Here is a 21,344-nt window from a genome sequence, read left to right as displayed (position 1 = left end):
AATAAATAAAAGACAGAGGAATTAAGAGTTGATAACAGTTTCCTTTATCAAATTTCACATTAAGGTAGCCTAACTCAGTGATTAAGAGCCTGGATGTTTTAATTGGAGAATTCTGGGTCTAAATCCCAGTTCTACCATCACCTTTGACGTGACTTTTGATTTTGAGCAAGTTAGCTGACTTCTCTCAATTTCAATTTTATTATCATACAGTGAGGGCAAGGTGTGTAACTTTTTGCATCAAATTTCTTATTTCATAGGCTTTTTGAGAGGATTATATTTGTTAATATGAGTATAGCACTTAGAAGAGTTTTTAACCCATAGTAATGCTTTATTATTTTTATCTACCCAGTTTTAAAATCCATGCTATTTTCACCAATCCATACCACTCACATAAGCTGTGCTTGATAAATATTTGTTACTGGGAAAACTGTGGTGATAGTGGTGGTGACAGTTAAGGGGGCAGCTGTTTTAGTTGGAACTCAGTCCTGAAGGGAAACATCAAATGCCTTTCTTTTCTAATGAAAGTATCAGGATAAGATCCAATTACTTGATCATAAGCCAAATGTCAAGCTTTTCCATTCATCCTCTGAGAGCTGCCTTATTGGAAATGACTGCCCTTTTATTAAATACACTTTTATGCTACAATTTCTTGATTTAAAAAAATTGTCAGCTATACTGAGAATTCAAATGGCTATTACAAGTCAGTAAAATCTGCAGACCATAAATGCTTTAAGATCTAGTTCTGAGTATTATTCACTTTCTATGAATACTTTAGCACCTAGTAGTACCATGGACACAATGAGATTAAAATGTGATGATGATTTAAGTAAAGAGCTCTAAATATAAAATTCTTAGAATATTCTCAAGAGCATATGATTAGAGAGTACATAGGGACTTGGAAAATATACCTTTTCATAAAGGAAATCAAATTTCTTTCATGGTTTTAAAAATCATTTCATTTTTTAATAAACCTAAGACCTCAGAAGATGTTCTATGTCTCTGTTCAAATGAGCAAGTTGCTGCAAAAATTATAACTGATTATGCTCATTTATAAAATGTACTTGATTTACACTGACCATGCATGATTTATACCAAGAGCTATCGAAAATGACTTTGCCTCTTTGGACAGAAAATCCTAAGAATGTGCCAAAATGGATCTTATTATTATGTGCTACAAATGTTGTGGAAAACTTACTATAGAAATGATCTAAAACAACGTTGACCTTGGAACCAAATTCAAAATATTTTCTCCCATGTGTTCACAAATCCAATAAATAAATTTATGTAAACATTTGTCCACTATTTTTTTAAACCAGAATACTATTATTATACCTCTATGGTTGGCTAGAGTCCTGCGGATGTAGAAGATGGATTATATTCATGCAAACCAGTTGAGACTATATGTTTCCAGAGTATTATATCACTGGGAGCTTGAATCTCGTGAGTGCTATAAGCAATGTAAGTATCTTTTCCACCTGTGAGATGTATTCATTTCCTCCCCTGGTACTCACTTCCACTCATGTACACATCTGCCAATTTAGGTCTTTATTCTTCTTCCTCACAAAATGTTCTGTACACCTGGACATCATATCTTGTGACATTTTATCTGTTCTTTCTTTTTGTGCAAAAGTTCATTTTGTAATGATCAGATTAGGTCACTTTTCAAGATAAATGTTTGTGTACCTAATTCCATTTCTTACAAGAGTGCTAAGTGCAGTGAGAACTAGATTGTTCACTTCTGCCTTACAATTATTCTTGCACCCTGGAACAATGAGGGAGATTCTGTGATGCAAATTTCATTCATTCATTCTCATTCATTCATTCAATGATTCTCAAATCAAAAATAGTTATTGTTGCATACCATCTTCGGTATTCTGCATACCTCTTAATATACACTGATAAATGAGAGCGAAAACCTGTTTTGTTTAGTTATTTTCCTCTAAGGCTCTGTCTCCCTGCTAGATTATAAATATTACGAAGTCAGAGACCATGTTTGTTTTGTTCCTTCTCATATGTCCTGCACCTGATACCATCACTTAATAATTTGTTGATTGAATGATTAGAGGTTTTATGGAGATATGCTAAGGAACTGAAAAAAAAAAGTTATTCTGTAACTTATTAGGAAAAAGGGCACTTTGGGCCTAAAATGAAAATAATTCTATTTATACTCATCTGTTAAACTCCACAGTTATCTTCAGTAAAAAACAGAAAATAATATTAGAATATCAGCTGATTATCAATAATCAACTGATAAAATTCCTCCCTCCATTTTCAGTGAGGCTAGAAAAATTAAAGGGATCAACCAAGTTCCCACAATTGTCATGCAACAGATCTGGGACTTTAATCTGGGTTTTAAGAGTATCAGATCTTAGATCATCTTTCTACACCATGATATTTTGTGAGGTTTACCTGAAGGCAGTGATTCTGTGTTTTACACTCAAGGCTTCAGACACCAAGGTAAAATTACATCACCCTAGATAAAGATCCTAACCTTGGAGAGAGTTAGTTAAGCAAATGAAGATAATCAAATGAGGCAGATGTTAGTTGGCATCACATTTCAGGAAAAAATAACTTGAGTTGGCTGAGTCCTAAAGCTTATCCTTGTCTCTTGCATGAAAATGTTGCATGAAAATGTGTTGGGGCTTTGACATGTGTGGCAACCAATCCTCAAAAGAGTGAGTCACACCTCCTCCTACTCTGCAACTGTCAGTACTGGCTTCCGGCAAAAGGTTGGAAACACTGCAGTCATGTGGCTTGTCTTGCTGGGAGAGAAGAGGCCATGAGCCAGGAGAAGGCAGCACTAGAGGAAAGTCAGGATGAATATGGGACAAAATGAGTGCAAAAATGGAGCCCCCAGAGAAGGGGTCTGAGCACTGGATATAGAATCTAAAAAGGAATGAGGCTAATCTGGAGCATTTTATAAGATCCACCAGCTTCAGTTCCTGCAAAGAGGAAAGGGAGATACAATTTTGAAGATGCTGAGATAAAGGATTTCTGAGTGGGTTGCATTATAAGGGCTGATAAGGGAGACCATAAGGGAGAATGGGTCAGGCAAACAGGCTCCACACTCCTTGAGAAACAAGATAGAGCTTCTCTTAGGGAATAGCACTTAGGATAGGCTTTCACTGGAGGGTACCTTGGGAGTGCCTGGCTATCACTCTGCCAGCCAGAGGGAGTGAATTCATTTTACTCTTGCTGTGGGGCATACTGTTAGGCTACTGCTGCCAGGTTTCTCATTGGGTCTAGAGTAGTATTGTGGCAGGAGTATTCATGCCAAACAGCTGAGATAGGGCTCAGGTATTATGGGAACTGACTAGCTCAAATAAGAATCTTGGAATATTTTGGAGTGAGGGAGGCTTCCATTGACTCCTGATTTATGAGGTCCTCTGAGTTGTGATCTTCAAGGAAGGTAAGAGTTTTTGAAAATATAAAAGCTGTGTGCAAAGAAAGTATATATATATATATATATATATATATATATATATACACCCCTCCCACCCCACACACACAGGAGCAAGTACTAATAGCAGTTTAATTGACATGAAGTATGGGTGGGGCTAATGGAAGAGGAGTAAACAACCAAAAGGCAGCCACTATTCATATGTAGAGTAAACTGCGTTCTCACTCAGGCAGGAGCATGTATTTCTGAGAATAAGTGGTACATACATATGACTTCCCATATGAAGGAGGAGCCAGAATTATGAGACCGGTTACATAATGTAAAAGTAATAATTCATCTCATTTGTATAGACTTTTAGTGTTTGAAATTGCTCTCAAATGCTTTTTTTGGTTTTCCTTGTACAAAACATGTGAACAGGTATTATTTTATTCTTATTTCACGGATGAGGACATTGAGCCTCAGAGTCTCATATGATTGCTCAAAGTCATGCAAATAGTGAATCAGGGACTAACCTCAGATCTTCTGATCCCCAATTCTGACTTTTTCTTCCTAGATTATATGGCTTAATTCTCGTGAAGTATGTGCATTGCTCTAGATGATCTTGGTGAGGTCAATGGCTCTCTTGGTCACCACTGTGTCCACAGTGCCTAGTCTGATGCCCCTGGCATGCAGTAGGCACTCAGTAAATATATTTAAGGGAAGAGTAAACAAAAAATGGGTTAATAAAAATAGATGATGTTTAGTGATGGCATGAATTTTATAATGATATATTAGACATTTACCCCAGTAAACTCCACTTCTAGATATAGTGCCTTTTTACTTACACCAGTGTTGACTATTTGACCCTCTCCTTCTCAATTACAATGAGAAAGATAACACAAGGAGGGGTATGGGAAATTAATCCGGAGTTCAACTAGTAACTGAGTAAAATTTTGGATTAAACACTGCTCCATATTAAGCCAGATCATGGATCAACATCATCCATCCTACATTAAATACTGCTGGTATAGCACACCTACCCAGCCCATAATATTTTTGTTGTTTTCCTCTTGCCCTCATCCTCTTTCCCAGTGAAATAGAGTGATAGCTTTTACTAATACCTTTCCCCTACTTTGTTTGTACTGAGTATTCCTTAATATTATTGTATAATAATACGTATATTTTTGGCATTTTTAAAGTTGTTCTAACAGTATTGAAATCTCACTGGGAAAAGGCAGGCTGTTTCATACTTTTTCCATTTCTCCCATAATGCTGAGTGCATTGCTAAGTATTTAACTGACACTTAATAAGTACTTGCTGATGGAGTAATTTTCTGAAAAGAAAGTCAGTATTCTCCTTAATTTTGCTCTTGTCTGTCACTGCATAGTAAAAGTTGTACATGTCATACAAGTATGACTTTGCTTGTCATGGAAAAAATCTGGTTTTGGTATCAGACACAACTAGGTTTTCATCCTTGCCCAGCATTTAAATAGCTGTGAGACTTTTGGTAAGTTTTATAATGCTTGACGCTTCAGCGTTATCATCTCTGAATGAGAATAAATGATTTTTATCTCATAAGGTTATCATAATTATCTGATCTAAGAACTCTCTATAATGCTATATAACATATAGCAGGCAATTCCTCTTCTTTCTGTCTTTAAATAATATTACATGGGAAAGGCCAGTTTTAACCTTAGCTCCCACATTTATGAGATGTATAATTCTGGACAAATGACTCAACCTCTCCAAATTCAGATTTCTGCAAAATGAGACGAAAAGAGAGGATCAAACATAATGAGAATCAATTTTGCGAACTATAAATTTGTATACAAAGGAAAGCTATTTATTGCCATCCGTGGTTTTACTGACCATGATAAGGCACTAAGAAAGGAGATTGTGTTTTTAATTTTCTTTCTTTTTTCAGTAGAAGAAACTTGCCCAGTGACTTAAAGGTTGTCCAAACTAACCTAATTTTAGGAGACCTGGCCTCATAGTAGAGTATTATCCTTTATCTCTTGACCACAGCAGTCTAATTATGATGGAATACTAGCTGTTATGTACATTATTCAATAGAAATGTTAAATATAATTTTCTTCAGTTTGCAGCTAATGCCAGCCTTTTTGCTGTTAGATATACTGTTAATCTATTGATATCATTCTAGAACCACTTTTTCTCTCCTTCTCACCGTATTTTCTAAAAATGACTTTTTATAGTTGATCATAGTAATAGACACATTATAAAAGCTAATAGACATCAAACACATTATCAAACACATGCATTTGTAAGCTTTAACTTCAGGAATGGAATGAGCAACACTCAGAACAGTCATAGCAAACATGGAAAGAAGGTGAATACACAATGCACCTTTCCTAAGGCATTACAGGTAAGGCTTGTCGATGATGCAAATGTAAGGTTGGTATTAGGATTAAATCTCTTTCTGAACTACAGTGGCAACGTGACTATTTGGCTTCCATTCATTGAACTTCCAGAACCTCCTTAGTAAGATTTATCTTTTCACATGGGAGCATTAATCAAGACAAATTCCTTCACAACTGTTGTCACACATTTCTTGCCATGTGCTATGTAGTTAGTTTACCCGGAGCCTACTTCAAAGGACTGTAATTTCAGTATTTCATCATCTCAGCATTTCATCTGTCATTCTGGCAATATTTGATGCCTCTTTTATCCTTCAGTTTTTTTCTCCATATGAACTATTAATATATATGAAAATGCATGTGTCTCTCTTAGGCTCTCATTACCATCTTGCCTGCTCTGCTAGTTTTGCATGCATACTGCAGTAAATTTGGGTGGATGGTCTAAGTAAGTTATGGGAAAGCCAAATGTGATTGGACAGATTCATAAAATGTAGTCAGATCATATGTTACTGAATATATATTTCTTTCTTCTTTCTCTAAACCTACATACTAGGCAGTGTGGCTGCATATATACATGGTCCGGGAACAAGTCTTGGCCACACGTAAACAAGTTGATGAAGTCCAGGAGTCACACAGCACTTACCAGACATTGAGTTGCAGCTCATGAATCAGCTACAGTTAACTATAAATAAACGGCCATGGGCTCATTACTGAACTGGTTATGGGCTTTTCCAGTGATTGGTTTTTAATCTAAAAATAGGGACCAGTGGGCTGTTTCAAATATTTCGTGTCAAGGGAGCAAATGCCCATAATCAGCCGCTCCGTTTTTTTCCTTCTTGAATCAGGACTAATTGTTAATACATAATGGCTAGGGAGAATGGTTGGCTACAGGATTTCTAGGTTGTAATTTCACCTCAGATGCCACAGAAGAAAACCTATGTGACCCTATTTTTCTGATTTGTCATCCCTGTGTTCCTGTTTACTAATTTTCTGAAATGAATTTAAAATCATGTCATAAAATTAATCTCAGCTGATTAGCTGGTTGGTTTACTTTCTGGGCACCCATTGCATTTTTCATCATTCTTAATTTCTTCTTTCTTGTGCAGTGTTATTTGTCAGAACTCTTTTGGTTGCAAGGGGACAGAAATACAATTTGAATTGGTTTAAGCAAAAAGATTACTGATTGACTTACATGCTTCCTGACCTTATGGTGCTTTAACCAAGAACACGGTTTTGAAGAGCAGACATGTGACCTTTCTTTCTTGTTACAAAGGAGAATTTTACTTATTATTCTTGAAATTTCCCTTTTCTAGACTCTGCCAGGTCTTCTGGTGGGTTCTCCAGAGCTTTTATCCCAGAATACCCAGGGTGTCTAAGCCCTTCATATGAGAGCTTTCAGCCAGAAAAAACAGATGGCAGTGGGAGAAAGATTTTCCTTGCTTCCTTCTGTGGGAGGAAACGAACCGTCCTTCTATGTTATATCAGAGGCCTTGTTGGGCTTAACTCAGTTAAGCTTATTAGGCATGGTCTGCAAGGGACTAAAATGTGGTACTTCTCTCCCTGCCCCTGCCTTTTAAAAAAATGACATAATCAGAATTCTAAAGGGTATGCCAGCTCTATAAGACTATGTTGTTAGACTTGATTTTACACCTCTCAGAATTTTGTTTCCTACTTACTTTGTTTCCAGGACAATTCTAAAAGCCCCTGATATATATCGTTTATGAAAACAGTAATTTTGGTGACTGATGTATATTTATACTCCCTATTACCCTCTTCTCTTCCCATATCATTTTCAGATTCTGTCACAATATTATCTGGTTTATGATGACAGATTGACAGATGGAAAACATGCCACATGCTTATCTTCTTTGGGCTCAGCATCCTTTGCCAGCAAAGAAAAGGCCTTTGCCTCCTTCCTACAGCTACCAGTGTTAAGATGTCCCCAACAACTGCCCTCTCATTGTCTTTTTGGTCAGGGATCACCATCTGTATCCCCAACCCGGGAATCCTTCTAGTATTGATGGTTCTTCATAGAATTATTTTCTATTCACCCTTTAGCCTACAGTTGCTTCAGGTTTGGACTTCTCTGTATCAGAGACCAGATGGTCTCAGGTGGGATTTGCTTAATTTCCAGTTTCCTTGTGTAACGGGGTCTTTAAATTAATTGAAGTAGGGAATCAGATTTATCTGGGAGATGTCTAATGAACTGGTGGGGCAGACTGCCAGGAGATTATTTAGATGAACCAATTTGCATGAGAGTTCCCATTTTGTTTGTTTGTTTTCTTGGCTAGAGGAGGCTGGAGAAGTATATACTTGAGATGGGAGTAGGGAATGAGGGAATGAGGATTATAGCACAAGTCTGCTTTTTCAAATTAACCTCTGGGTCTGGCCACATCAATATTTATTTGAGCATCTCAAAGAGAAGAGAATATATGTGAAAGCTGAGGAAGCCCTTCTCTTAGTGGTTCTGTGAGATGCATGGGCACATACTTCACTACTTTAATCCTCTTGTGGTAAATGGTGTCAGAAGGTGGGGAAGAAGCACAGCCTTCCCACTTCTGCATAAATGGCAAGGCTGTGTCAGAGCATTGAGGTTTCTGGGGAGAATTAGTATCGTTTTTGTCTTAAGGTTTTGTGGGCAGCTTTGCAAGCAACAGGAGGCTATACCTTTCCACAACCATAGACATAGTTATATTGAGCTGCTGCTGTACTGAATTTAATAAATGCCTCATGTTATTTCTCCAGCTGCAGACATCATTGAAAGGGGTTAGAATGGAAAGAGCATGGTGGAACCCACTTGGTAATAGGGAGGACTGTTCATAAACTCCTGTAAAACACACCTGAGGGACTCCTAGGAATTACTGTGTAAGACTTGAGATCCTATGTGAACAGTCTGAGCTAATAGTCAGTGAAATGAGGTATTATTTTTAATTGAGCTGCAGTTATATTTGATGAGGCCTGGCCAGTTTACTCTTGCAAAGTGTTTGACTTCATGGTTCTCTTAAAGAGATATTTTAAGAATTGATATAAATATCTTGAGGGGAAAGACTTTAAGTAAATGTGGAATTACTGTTGTCACCTTATTTCTTAGATAAATTTTGTGATACACCAAAGGCATATATATCTCAAATACATAAATATACATGTGTACACACATATGTATATATGTATGTATATATACATATACATGCATATGTGTATGTATACGTGTGTACATATAAGTAAATATACATATGTATATATATATATAGAGAGAGAGCGAGAGAAGGATGGAGAAGAAGAATGACAGAGAGACAGTTCATTTTAAAGAATGGTTGACCATAGAATGATGCCAAATGCAGACTATTTTAATATACTTTCATTGCTTTATTTACTATTTCTTAGAGACACATAATTTACATAATCCCAGATGTTTGGAAATACTGCTATTTACTGAGACTTGCATTGCTGTCAATTTTTTAATTTTCCGTAAAGGAAATAAGCTATGGGTGCCCCAAGAAATATTCTCTATTTCTCTAGTAAGTAGGAATGCTTGGTGAGGTGAACCACATATGTAAGATCTTCACATGACTGGGTTTTGGGTAAGAGCTTATTTTTGCTATCTTCCCACTGAGCTGAGGTGAGGTGATTGTTTCTAACATCTACCTGAATCCTTTCCTTTTTTAGGGGAAAACCATTAATAAAAAACTGATGGCATCAGTATACTCCATAGCTTCATTTGCTGTATCCAGTTGAGAATATTTAATTCTACTCACTAGAAGTGCTTGATTTGTTTTTCTAAACAAATCTGTACTAACCCTTCTTGTAGCAGCTCTTTCCAACACATTCTTGGGTTCCCATTTAGTCAGCCTATTAACTAAGTCACATTTGAAGCCTGACTGATGTTGTACGATCTTAGCATGTCATCTTCATTATTTATTTACTATGGAAGGTCCATGAGAACATGATATTTTTTTCTGTGGTTGCCTGGAGTTTGTGTTCGGACACAGTTAACTTGTTTCTACTTCACTGGCTGTGACTTACATTTACGTAAAATTTTTTGGTCAAATATTTTAAAGATTTATATAAGCACAGCCAAGACAAAGCCTTCCTTTCTTGAAGGACATCCTTTAGGAATAGTAATATTTATGCTTTAGCTTATTCTCCTCTCTTCCTTGTAGTATGCTGACAGCCATGAGAAATGTGTTTTCTTTAGAGGGATCAGATGTCATTCTTCTCGAGTCATCTGAGCCACCTCCTGCAGAACTTTGGCTCCTTTGCTTACCTTGAATTTCCCATTGATATTTCATTTAACTATAACTAGGTCAAGCAAAGCTGACTGGGTCTAGACAGGACTTCATTTTTTCCCTTCTTTGGCGTACCTACTTTACAAGTTTTCATTAAAGGTTATTTTCAACCCTTCTCTTGTCTCTTTAAGCCTTAAGATCATATGTATCTTTTAAGAGATGTAAAAACAAATAGGAAGAATGAAAAAAATATATACTTAGTGAAGTTTGGAATCTATTCAGAGATGGAGAGCTTGACATAAGAAACCAAAACCAGTCTTCCTATATTAAGAGATTTTTGCCCATGATAAAATATGCCTTCCTGTTTACAAACCTAATCCAAGTTCTTGAAAATTTACTTGGTTATTGAGGGCTCTTGCCAAACTGTTTTTTAGGTAATGTAAGTTCAAGTAGTTAAAAAAATATGGTCACAGAAAATCTTATTTAAATATAGAACTGGAATATTGAAATATTTTTTGATGAGGCCGGGCATGGTGGCTCATGCCTGTAATCCCACTTTGGGAGGCCAAGGTGGGTGGGTCACCTGAGGTCAGGAGTTCGAGACCAGCCTGGCCAACATGGTGAAACCCTATCTCTACTAAAAATACGAAAATTAGCCAGGCATGGTGGTGCATGCCTGTGGTCCCAGCTACTCCGGAGGCTGAGGCATGAGAATCGCTTGAACCTGGGAGGCGGAGGTTGCAGTGAGCTGAGATCTCACCACTACACTCCAGCCTGGATGACAGAGTGAGACCCCATCTTAAAAAAAAAAAGAAAAAAAAAGAAATATTCCTTGATGAAATATACTTAAACAAAAAGTCGCTTCTATGACATACTCAAAACAAATAGGGCACATGTGTTTAACATTCTACATAGAAACCCTATGTTTAATGTAAAAAATTGTAAATAAATACTTTAAAAAGTATGTGATTGTCAATATCCATAAATTGACAAGTTTGGTTTTCCTATAGAATTTTTATATTCGTAGGCTGGAGTGATCACAGAGAAACCACATCCAACCGACCTTTGGAAAATAGTATACCTAAGCATTTTACAGAAGACAGATGACCTTCTGGGGGCAGACAAAGGGCTCCTGGAATGTTGGGAGAGGTCAGTCTGTCAGGATAATCAGGTGCATAGAGACATAAGTGTACTAACATCTGAGGGTCTGATTACCTTTGTACAGTTTCATACTTTTTAACTGGCTGGAATGAATTTCTGTTTGTGGGGCCCAAGATTAGCCAAGGCCATGGTAGGAGCAGTGGGAGTGAGGATGGGTGAGATTTTGCAGGCTTTTACTAGGAAGAGAATCTACTTTCTGCTTTAACCTTTTCTTACCCTGCCCCATTCACATCTTTTTCCTTTAATCTATTTAGCCTTTTCAAAACTCTGGTAAACAGACTCATACGTTAAATAAAGATGGTATATATTCCACTTCTAGAAGAAACATGTTATAAGAAAATGACATTGCAGATCGTTTAAAAAGTAACTATTGGAATATGACTTAGGTCAGTATAAATTCTTTTTGTAAAAATATATTTATTGAGATATAATTCATATACCATAACATTAACCCATTTAAAGTATACAATTCAGTGAGGGTTTTTTTTTAGCATATTCACAGGGCTGTATAACAATCACCTAAGTATAATTTTAGAATATTTTCGAATTATTTTCCCTAAAGAAATTCTGTACTTATTAGCAGTCACTCTACATTCCCTCATCTCCTCCCCATCATCCTTAAGCTACCATTAATCTACTTTCTGTCTCTATAGATTTGCTTATTCTGGGCATTTCATGTATATAAGTGGAATCATATAATTTGTAGCATTTTGTGATGACTGGCTTCTTTGATTTGGTACAATTTTCCAGTTTAATACCTGTTGTAGCACATATTGGTACTTCATTTTTTTTTGCCAAATAATATTCCATTGTATGATATACCATATCTTGTTTACTCATTCATCAGTTGTTGGACATTGGGTTGTTTCCTTCTTTTGGCTATTGTGAATAGTGTTGCTGTAAACTTTCATGTACAAATTTTCATTTGAATATCTGGTTTTAATTCTAACATCATCTGTGTTTGTAAATAAAGTCTTATTGTAACACAGCCACACCCTTAGGCATATAGTTCTCCATTCTTTGTTCTAAATAACTCAGTCCCATCAAGCAGAGTTGTAGAGCATTTTGCCCCTATTGTCTGCCTTTGTACATTGTCAGAACCCCTGAGCTGCTGCACTAGGTATAAGGACAGGGACTTGCTTGTCCACAGTGACCCTTTCCCCGCTACCATATCTGAGTGCGAGGGGAGGTGGCAACCACTGTTATTTTTGCATAGAATCTCCATTTTATGAGTGAGCTGTGGTGTGGTGATTGAGGCCCCAGTTTTCTTGGCCTCTTGCTCCTGGTCCTGGGGTAGAGCTTCCACCCTAAGAGTAGGGGCTAGTTGGGAAAGGGACCTGCTCCTCTTGACTGTACCAGCCAAAGAAGAATTTCTGAAACATGGGGCTAAGGGATATGAGAAACACTAGCAGCCTGCATGGGATGGAACTGTAGCCCTAGACCGGAAGCTAGGGGAGAGTGCACATAATGGAGTGAATCCTGGCTCAAACCCAACAGACTCTTGCAGTTCTTACTGAGATTTAGTATATTTTCTTAAATGAATATTTTTCTGTTGCTTATGCCCCTGGGACAATTTGCAGAAACTTTCAGGAATTACTTTTTAGAATTTTCACTAGTTAAGTTGTTTTTTTTGCTGAGGAGTGGGTCTCCTGAGCTAATTCACTATTGTGGATTCTCTGCCTCCTCCATTCACATTTAAGTTCAAATATTTGAGTAATGCTGATAAAATGAAACTTATGCATTTCATTCATCATTGCTTTTTGGATTTTAAAAGAGTCTTACTTTTTATTTTTTTCACATTTTTTGATGCATGTAGCCCAAGGGTTTGTTATTTTAAAAAATTGATTTATTTATCTTAAACATTTTTCTAGCTGTTTTGAGGAATAACTGACAAAGAAAAATTGTATGTACTTAAGGAATGCAATGTAATGTTTTGATTATATCTACATTGTGAAATGATTAACCCTATCAAGCTAATTAACATATCTATCACCTCACATAGTTATTTTGTGTATGTGTGGTGAGAACATTAAGATCTACTCTCTTAGAAAATTTAAACTGTTTAATACAGTATTATTGACTGTAGTCACCATACTGTACATTAGATTTCTAGAACTTAACACATCCTGCATACTTGATACTTTGTACCCTTTGACCAATTTCTCTCTATTTCCCCAACCCCCAAGTCTGGCAACCAGTATTCTACCCTCTGTTTCTATGAGTTCAACTTTGTTAGATTCCACCTGTAAGTGAGATCATGCAGTATTTGTCTTTCTGTGCTTGGCTTATTTCACTTAGTACAGTGCTCTCCAGATTCATTCATGTTGTTGCAGATGGCACAGTTTTTAAAGGTGGAATAATATTTTGTTGTTTGTATATATATTTTCTTTATTCACCCATCTACAGACACTTGGATAGTTTCCATATCTTGGCCATTGTGAATAATGCTGCAATAAACATGGAGTATAGATATCTCTTTGATGTACTGATTTCATTTCCTTTGGATGTATACCCAGAAGCAAGATTGCTGGATCCTATGGTAGTTCTATTTGTAGTATTTTGAGGAGTCCCTATACTGTTTTCCATAAGGGCTATACCAATTTACATTATCATCAATAGTGTATAAGGGCTTCTTTTTCTTTACATCCTTGCCAACACTTGTCATCTTTTATATTTTTGATAATACCCATTCTAATGGGTATTATCACCTTAGATGTGAGGTGACACCTCACTGTGGTATTCATTTGCATTTCTCTGTTGACTGGTGATGATGAGCATTTTTTATATACCTATTGACCATTTGTATGTCTTCTTTTGAGAAATGTCTATTCAGGCCCTTTGCTCATTTTAAAATCAAGCTGTTTTCTTGCTACTGAGTTATTTGAATTCTTTATGTATTTGTGATATTAACCTCTTATCAAATGTGTGGTTTCCAAGTATTTTTTCCCATTTTATAGGTCATCTCTTCATTCTGCTGATTATTACCTTTGCTGTGCAATTGATGCAATCTCATTTGCCTATTTTTGCTTTAGTTGCCCGTGCTTTTGGGGTCATATCAAAAGAATCAATGCCAAGACCAGTGTCAAAATATTTTTACATAAGTTTTCTTCTAGTGGTTTTACAGTTTCAGGTCTAATGTTTGAGTCTGTAATCCATTTTTAATTGAGTTTTGCATATGATGTGAGATAAGGGTCCAATTTCATTCTTCTGCGTGTGGATATTCAGTTTTCCCAGCACCATTTGTTGAAGATACTGTTCTTTCTCCATTTTGTCATCATGGCATCTTTGTTGACAATCAATTGACTGTAAATGTGTGTATTTATTTCTGGGCTCACTATTTCGTTTCATGAGACTGTATGTCTGTATTTATGACAGCACCATACCATTTTGATCAGTACAGATTTTTAATATATTTTGAAATCAGTGTGATACCTCTAGCTTTCCTTTTCTTGCTTAAGATGGCTTTGTTGATTCTGGGTCTTTTGTGATTTCATATCAATTTTGGGATTTTTTTTTCTATTTCTGTGAAAAATGCCATTGGGATTTTGATAGGGATTGCATTGAATCTGTGGATCACTTTAGATAATATGGACATTTTAACAATATTGATTCTTTCAATCCATGAACATGGATAACTTTCCATTTATTTTTCTTCTTCAATTTCTTTAATGAATGTCTTATAGTTTTCAATGTATAGATCTTTCACCTCCTTGGTTATATTTATTCCTAAGTGTTTTATTTTTTGATGCTATTAATAAATGTGATATATTGGGATATATCATAATATAAAAATGGGATATTTTCTTAATTTCTTTTTGGGATGGTTTATTTTTAGTGTATAGAAATGCAACTGATTTTTGTATGCTAACTTTGTATCTTACTGCATTTATTATTTCTAACAGTTTTTGTGTGGAGTCTTTAGGGTTTTCTGTATATAAGGTTATGTCATCTGCAAACAGAGACCATTTTACTTCTTCTTTTCCAAGTTAGAATTCCTTTTATTTCTTTTCCTTGTCTGATTTTCTCATTAGTACTTTTAGTACTATGTTGAATAAGAGTGTTGAGAGCAGGTGGGATCCTTGTCTTTTTCCTGATCTTAGAGGAAAAGCTTTGAGCTTTTCACTGTGGAGCATGATATTAGTTGTGGATTTGTCATATATGACCTTTATTATGTTGAAGTACCTTCTTTCTATACCTAATTTGTTGTGAGTTTTTTTCATAAAAAGATTTTGGATTTTGTTAAATGTCTTTTCTGCATCTATTGAGATGGTCATGTTATTATTGTGGTATATCACATTTATTAATTTGTGTATGTTGAACCATCTTTGTATCCCAAGGATAAACTCCACTCGATCATAATATACGATCCTTTAATTGTGCTGCTGAATTTAACTTGCTAGTATTTTGTTAAAGACTTTTGCATCTGAGTTCATGAAGGAAATTGGCCGGTATTTGTCTATTCTTGTAGTGTCTTTGTCTGGCTCTGGTGTCAGGCTAATGCAGGCCTCATAAAATGAGTTTGGAAGTATTCCCTATTACTCAGTTTTTGGAAGAGATTGAGAAATATTGGTGTCAATTATTCTTTAAATGTTTGCTTGAATTCAGTTGTGAAGCCATCAGGCCCTAGACTTTTCATTGTTGGGACGTATTTTTTATTGATTCAGTCTCCTTACTTGTTATTGGTCTGTTCAGATTTTCTATTTCTTTGTTATTCAGCCTTGGTAAGTTGTATGTTTCTTTTCTTTTCTTTTTTTTTTTGAAATGGAGTCTCGTTCTGTCACCCAGGCTGGAGTGCAGTGGCACGATCTCGGCTCACTGCAAGCTCTGCCTTCCGGGTTCATGCCCTTCTCCTGCCTCAGCCTCCCCAGTAGCTGGGACTACAGGCGCGTGCCACCACGCCTGGCTAACTTTTTGTATTTTTAGCAGAGATGGGGTTTCACTGTGTTAGCCAGGATGGTCTTGATCTCCTGACCTTGTGATCTGCCCACCTCGGCCTCCCAAAGTGCTGGGATTACAGGCATGAGCCACCGTGCCCGGCAGTAAGTTGTATGTTTCTATGAATTTATTCATTTCTTCTAAATTATCCACTTTATTGGCATATAATTGTTTTAGTAGTCTGTTATCCTCTTTTTTATTTCTGTATGTCAGTTACAATGCCTCCTCTTTATTTATTTATTTAAGATGGAGTCTCACTCTTGTCACCCAGGCTGGAGTGCCTTGGCATGATCTTGGCTCACTGCAACCTCTGCCTCCTGGGTTCAAGAGGTTCTCCTGCCTCAGCCACTGGAGTAGCTGAGATTACAGGTGGGCACTACCATGCCTGGCTACTTTTTTTTGTATTTTTAGTAGAGACAGGGTTTTCCCATGTTGGTCAGTTTGGTCTCAAACTGCTGACCTCAAGTGATCTGCCCCTCTTGGCCTCCCAAAGTGCTGGGATTACAGGCATGAGCCACTGTGCCTGACCTCCTCTTTCATTTATAATTTTGAGTCCTTTCTCTTTTATCTTAGTTTAGCTAGAGGTTGTGTCAATTTTGTTTGTATTTTCAAAAAAAATCAAGTCTTAGTTTCATTAATCTTTTCTATTTTTCTAGTCTCTATTTCTGCTCTTTTCTTTTATTATTTCCTTCATTCTGTTAACTTTGGGCTCAGTTTTTTCGTCTTCTTATTACCTGGAGAGTATAGTTAGGCTGTTTATTTGAGATATCTCTGTTTTCTCAATGTAGACACTTATTATTATAAATTTCCCTCTTAGAACTGTTTTTGCTGGATCTCCTAAGTTTGGTATCTTGTGTTTCCATTTTCATTTGTTTCAAGATATTTTTCCTTATTTCTCTTTTTGATTTTTCATTTGATCTATTGGTTGTTTAGAAGTTTGTTTAATTTTCACATTTTGTGAAATTTTCCAATTTTACTATGTTATTGATTTCTAAATTGCATACCATTGTGGTTGGGAAAGATACTTGATATGATTTCAGTTTTCTTAAATGTGTTAAGAATTGTTTTGTGGGCTAACATATAACCTATCCTGGAGAATGACTCATGTATGCTTGAAAAGAATGTGTATTCTGTTGTTGTTGGATGGAATGTTTAACATATATCGTTTAGGATCATTTAGTCTGTAGTGTTCAAGTCTGCTGTTTCCTTATTGATTTTTTTGCTTGGGCAATCCATCGTTGAAAGTGGGATATTGAAGTTTCCTACTATTATTGTATTCCTGCCTATGTATCCCTTCAGTTTTATTAATATTTGCTTTATTTACCTAGGTGGTTTGATGTTGGGTGCATGTATGTTTATTATTGTTACATCTTCTTGATGAATTGACCCCTTTATCATTGTATAATGACCCTCTTTGTCTCTTGTGCCAGTTTTTGACTTAAAGTTTATTTTGCGTGATATTAAGTATAGTTAACCTGGCTCTCTTTTGGTTACCATTTGCATTTTTCCCATTTCTTCACTTTTATCCTATGCATATCATTAATACTAATGTGAATCTCTTGTAGACTCTCATTAGTTGGATCTTTTCATTTTTTTTAACCATTCAGTCATTTTATGTCTTTTAATTGGAGAATTTAATTGATTTACATTTAAAGTAATTATCAATAGGTAAAGACCTGCCTTTGCCATTTTGTTGTTTTCTGACTATTTTGTAGATTCTTTGTGGCTTTCTTCCTGTCTTGCTGTTTTCTTTTGTGATTTGACAGTTTTTTTATAGTGTTATGATTTGATATCTTTCTCTTTGCTTTTAGTGTACCTACTATAGATATTTTCTTTGTGGTTACCATGAATTGTACATAAAACAACTCATAGTTTTAACAGTCTATTTTAAGCTGATAACAACTTCAACTGCATATGAAATCTGTACACTAACTTTTTCTTTCCCTGCATTTTATATTATTGATATCACAATTTACAATCTTTTTTTTTTTTTTTTTTTGATGGAGTCTTGCTCTGTCGCCCAGGCTGGAGTGCAGTGGCGCAATCTTGGCTCATTGCAAGCTCCGCCTCCCAGGCTCATGCCATTCTTCTGCCTCAGCCTCCTGAGTAGCTGGGACTACAGGCACCCGCCACCATGCCCGGCTAGTTTTTTGTATTTTTAGTAGAGATGGGGTTTCACCAGGTTAGCCAGGATGGTCTCAATCTCCTGACCTCATGATCCACCAACCTCAGCCTCCCAAAGTGCTGGGATTACAGGCATGAGCCATGGCACCTGGCCCAATTTACATCTTTTTATACTGTGTATTGCTTAACAAATTTTTGTAGCTGTAGTTATTTTAATGTTTTTGTCTTTTAACCTTTATCCTAAAGTTAAAAGTGATTTAGGCACCACCCTTAAAATATTAGGGTATTCTGAATTTGACTATATTCTTACCTTTTTTTTTTTTTTTTTTCTTTTGAGACAAGGTCTGCTCTGTTGTTCAGGCTGGAGTATAATGATGTAATCACAGCTCACTCCAGCCTCCAGCTCCTAGGCTCAAGCAATCCTTCTGCCTCAGCCTCCTGAGTAGCTAGGACTATTGGTACACATTATGTGGCCCAGATGATTTTTAAATTTTTTTTTGTGGAGACCAGATCTTGCTTTGTTGCTCAGGCTGATCTTGAAGTCCTAGCCTGAAGCAATTCTCCTGCCTCAGCCTCTCAAAGTGCTGGGATTTTACACATGAGCCACTGTACCTGGTCTATATTTTTACCTTTACAGATAATTTTGTACTTTCGTATGTTTTCATGTTGTTACTATTCTTTCATTTCAACTCGAAGGACTCCTTTTAGCATTTCTTTAAGGCATTTTGAAACCGCAATTCCTTAAGGACCCCTGTTTTTATAGATCTGAGTGACTGTTCTTAAGCAGTCAATCAGCATTCTAAAAGGCTGAGCAAGTAATGTTTTCTCTGGTCTTACATTTGAGATTATTGTCCATTTATTTTACTGCACTAGAATGAGACATCTGCCAATGATCCTATTTTAGAATAAATATTATATCTCTTAGTACTTTTTATCCTTCTTATGAATACTTCCAAAATATTGTATAAAAAGATGAACCCATTTTATCCTTAAATGTGAGCTTTTTTAAAGAGATAAAGCTGTCCATGAACTTTGGGGAAGATTTGCAGATACCTGTGGTTAGTTTTGCCAGTGACTACAGAAGAAGTGTTCTGGAGTTTCCCTTGGTTCTTGGATTGAGAGGGGTTTAGGATTACAGAAGGTAATAGAGAAGGTAGTAGATGGAATTCTAGCAATTTTTGTTCTGGTTGTGTTACTATACTCTCTCTATTGTCTTTCTCCAACCTGGGAATGTCTATTTATTGAATAATTTCTATGTTCAAGATAGTCCATCCATATATATGTGCATCCTAGTATAGTATTTTATTTATTTAATCCTGAAAGATAGCCAGAGAGGGAGGTGTTACTTTTGCATTAAGAGAAGTTAGCTTGAGCATATAGCCACACAGAGCACGAGTAGCAAAGCTATTTAAACTCGATGTCTTATTCCAAGTTGATGCTCTTTTCATTGTACTGCAGAGCATGAATGTGGGAGACAGTAACATCTGTGGTATGTAGGGGAGACCAATAGGAGGAGAAAGACTGCACGGGTTTTAGGAAATGAGGGCAAGGTAAGGTAAGCATGAGGCAGAGGAGAAAGGGTCTTCTCTTTTCTTTTCTTTTTGGCATAAAATGTACCCCACTTAGGCCCCAATATTTTAGTTTTCTAAATTCCCTGTAAGCAAATATTTAAATAGTTTACTAATACTTATATTTCTTTAGGTTATGAAGATTATGAAAATTTACTGGACTTAGGCTGGGTGCAGTAGCATAAGTAAAATATACTATCTACCTCATTGTGTTGTTTGAAGATTAATACATGTAGATATATATGTAAAGAAATTTGAGTTATTGCATGTACAGAAATGAATGGTGCCTGGCACACTGTAAGTACTCAATAAATATTAACTATTATTTAAAATTGGAAAATTTGAATGGTACTTATCAATTTTCAACATCTAAAATTACCCACAAGGCATAGATGACTTAATTGTAGTTATAGAATGAAATTAAAATGTTAACAGTCTTATGAAAATGCATCTATCAGAAGCTGGGAGGCAAAAGAGGAAAGGACAGGTGGAAAAAAGAGTGGGAGTTTAACATAAAGTAGGGAGTCAAGAGATATGGTCTAAAATTAAAAAATAAGAAATAGAGGTTATATGAAAATGTATGTATTTATAAAGGAAACAAATGAGAAATCGTAATAGTATTATCAAAAAATTAGGAAGATGGGGAGAAATAAAGGTGGGAAATGCAGTAAAGGAGCTCAATCCTCCTATCATCTGTTATCTGTCACACTAGGAAGAATACATGTACAAATAAATTTTAAAGGTAAAAACTCAAGAATTTTTGGTCTATACATGTTTACTTAGAGATATAACAAGAAACATATAGGTTGCCTCTGCAGAGAGGCTAGGATGGAAAAAGGTGAAACAATGAAATTTCTTTTATTATATTAGTTCTGTTACCTATTTACACATGACTTTAATAACTTTTCTTTTTTATAAAAGTAAGGGACACAAAGACTGCCCGAGCCAACTGCACTTTAGGTCAAAAATATAGTGTTTTTCAAAAACTAAGTCTGGTAAATTTTCTTTTCTTTTCTTTTTCTTTTCTTTTTTTTTTTTTTTGAGATAGAGTCTCCCTCTGTTGCCCAGAATGGAGTGCAATGGCGTGATCTCAGCTCAGTGCCACCTCCACCTCCCAGGTTCAAGCGATTTTCCTGCCTCAGCCTTCTGAGTAGCTGGGATTACAGGCGTGTGTCACCACGCCCGGCTAGTTTTTTTTTTTTAAGTTTTAGTAGAGATGGGGTTTCACCATGTTGGTCAGCTGGTCTCAAACTCCTGGCCTTGCGTTGGCTTCCCAAAGTGCTAGGATCACAGGCATGAGCCACAGCGCCCTGCCGACAGCAACCATTTCTTTACTTCATAATTCCATGGGCCAAAAATTTGGGCTGGCCTTAACTGGGCAGTTGTTCAGGTCTTGGCTGTGCCCATTCCAGCATCTGTGTGAAGCTGGGCAGTTCTGCTTCTGGAAGGTAGGTGGACGTTAGTTGGGGTTAAGCAGGAGAATTGGCCATGTGTGTCTTATCACCTAGCATGCTACTTTGGTCTGTTCACAAGGCTACTGTCAGGGTTTGAAGAAAGAGAGCAGAAGCGGGCCAGG

The sequence above is a fragment of the Nomascus leucogenys genome, chromosome 1a (genome assembly GCF_006542625.1).
Source record: "Nomascus leucogenys isolate Asia chromosome 1a, Asia_NLE_v1, whole genome shotgun sequence".
NCBI classification, from domain to species: domain Eukaryota; kingdom Metazoa; phylum Chordata; class Mammalia; order Primates; family Hylobatidae; genus Nomascus; species Nomascus leucogenys.
This window is presented reverse-complemented; position numbering follows the sequence as displayed.